The 2,667-nt window shown below is 37.8% G+C and overlaps 1 long non-coding RNA gene across 2 annotated transcripts; it reads left to right on the top strand.

Annotated features, from left to right (window-relative positions):
• Positions 1-6: 6 nt before the first annotated feature.
• LOC105563923 lies at positions 7-2,600 on the top strand. 2 transcript variants are annotated; one of them, XR_001009078.1, is made up of 3 exons: positions 7-728; positions 831-944; positions 1,716-2,600. It is a non-coding gene; the product is annotated as an uncharacterized LOC105563923 (long non-coding RNA). The 2 variants fall into 2 exon arrangements; XR_001009079.1 differs by having other exon boundaries at positions 1,696-2,600.
• The last annotated feature ends 67 nt before the right edge of the window (positions 2,601-2,667 follow it).

Below are 2,667 nucleotides of genomic sequence, written 5' to 3'. Positions count from 1 at the left end.
TAATAATATTTACATCTGTCGTAAGACCATTTTTTTAAGCGGGTTGATTGGCCGCTGAATAGAAAATTTCTAGATATTCGAGAATTTTATTATCTTGCAGCCAATCAACACACTTAAAAAATTTGTCATACAACAAATGTAATACTAGCCTAAGACAACAACGGACGACTCTTCGAACTCATGCTCACCCTTTCAAGTGTCCCTCTCCTGTTAACATATTATACTTTTGCGCGTAACGCCTGTTTCCGTCCAAGATAAACGCCACGTGTCCAGGTATCTGGCCGGTCTTGAGTATCCTGACGACCAGGGATAGAAACCAGTCCCGAATGTTGTTCATTAACCACGACATCGCACTTGGAAGTTTACTTGCGTGACTACTGAAATATACTACTTGAAAGCACACGGCCGTCCAATCTTTTATTACGAAGTGATCCGAGCCAGAGCGTCCCAAGTGATATATATCACGTGTGTTATGTAAGAATTATGGGGTATTCGTTTATGCAACTCTTAGCGCATCCACTTAGTGCTGTCCGAGAGCGGCCTTTGATAGCACGGTCGCATAGGAAGGGGATGACGCACACAAGCGAGCGACCGTGCTACCAAAGGCCGCTCTCGGACAGCACTGCATCCACTGCGTCTCTCATCTGCTAATCACGTGACGTAATTTACCGAACGGACAACTGCGTGAACGACTGCTCGGACGTTTGACTCCTCCCATTTGTTTAGAGGTTAAGTGTTAATTATTTAAATTTGGAGAAAATATGATAACGACCTTAATTATATAAATTATATCTTTAAACACATTTTATTAAAAAAAATTCTCCTTTCAGAAACCATAATGATTAATATTATTCATGCAATGGATCTTGATCGACAGTAGCTCATCAGATTCTGATTTATGGTCAGATAGCTCTGATGAAGAGCTACTATTATTAGATGATACGGTATTGTTCATTTCATTTATTAATTCAAATAACATATTAAAAGTTTTAAATAAATGATATTATATAAGAAGAAAAATAATAGAGCTAGTGATCCACAAAGGATACTAAGGCTGCGTTCGGGGAGACGCTATTAGCGCTGAAAACGTCAGTTATCTTCGTCACTCACTGTACGTCGAACAAAGATAGAAGACGCTTTTAGCGCTGAAAGCGCGCTCCCCGAACGCACCTTAAGCATATATTCCAAGATTAATAATAAGATCGTGATAAACAATTCGACTCATAATCCAGACTTAAGTCCGCTGCAGACGATGCTAATCGATCCTACAAAACTGAAAGTAATGCAAGATAGTTATATGGAAAACTAGAAAAAAAATTAAAATAAAAATTCTTAAAACCCGCTGCAGACGATGCTATTTTTCCTGCTGGATTACTTGCAATCTAATAAATTACTATCGTTGCACCATTCAGCACTCAGGATTCCTAGTAATTTAGTAAATCGCAAGCAATCCAGCAGGAAAAATAGCATCGTTTGCAGCGGGTTTTAAAAATTTTAATTTTAATTTTAATTTTTTTTCTAGTTTTCCATATAACTTATCTTGCATTACTTTCAGTTTTGTAGGATCGATTTGAAGCAGGTGATCTTCACCTTTTTGGTTTTTTATTTTTATAAAATAACTCAATTTCAATTAAAAGATGCTCAACATAAATTCGACGTTAATGATGGATAGCACTAAACAGACAATTCTTGCAGTTTTACATTTATTTACGCAGTACTGCAAGCAGAGCATCCAGAGCAGGACCTCCGAAGTAGCTGCGCAGATAGGATGCATCTCTGCGTAAACGAACGACAAACTGCACTGCAGTCGTTTTCGTAGGCAGAGTAAACGAACTACATCTATTGCAGTCACTGCGTAAACGAATGCACCCATGTTGTTGAGCAACGGTGGGTAATTTTCATCGCCCGTGGGCGTCCGTTTGCCCGCGGGCAATAGCTGTGCGTGTCGGGCAATAGTGGGGAGACAGTTTCGGCAAGTGGGAAAGAACACGGTTTTTCGCTTCTTTACACGTTTCATTAGTACATTCTCTTTATGAATAATGGACGTGTGAACTTAAGACATCTAAAAAATTTGCAACATGTTGCAACTTCAGCTGCCAAAGTAGTCGATCAATATCAATGACCATGAAGCTTACTATGCTACGATGCAAATCAAATGTAACAGAATTAAGTTTTATATTAATTTTTTCCATTTTTAAATAGTTTTATCATAAATTATTAGAGTCCGACCGAAATTTCGGTTTTGGTTTCGGCCATTTTCGGCCTAAAATCAAGATTTCGGCTTGATTTCGGTTTCGGCCGAAATAGAGAGAAAATTTCGGTGACGTAAGCCGAAACCAGAAACTAGAAATCGCAACACGTCGCGTTGGTCAACGCCAATTGCGCCGGCGCGATTTCTTCCTTCTTTACCCGCTTTTTACTCTCCTTCAAATGTTTAGTGCCTGAAATGCATAACATCGAACGTAACCTCTCAAACGCTCATCGGTTGCTAACAGTGTCAAATAGTAATATCCGATTCTCTTGAAGTTGATCTCTTATTTTATAATGTTTCTTCATATTTTATTTTATATTGTAACTCGAGTAAAATACTTTTATATTTTGATAAAATATGTAATAAAACCTTACTTTAAAAATGTACATTTTCTATACTAATTTTCAAAATTATAT

This window comes from Vollenhovia emeryi, unplaced genomic scaffold (genome assembly GCF_000949405.1).
Source record: "Vollenhovia emeryi isolate VEMERY1.0 unplaced genomic scaffold, V.emery_V1.0 DF944175.1, whole genome shotgun sequence".
NCBI classification, from domain to species: domain Eukaryota; kingdom Metazoa; phylum Arthropoda; class Insecta; order Hymenoptera; family Formicidae; genus Vollenhovia; species Vollenhovia emeryi.
Note: the sequence above shows the minus strand (reverse complement) of the source record. Positions and strands in the feature narration are given on the sequence as shown.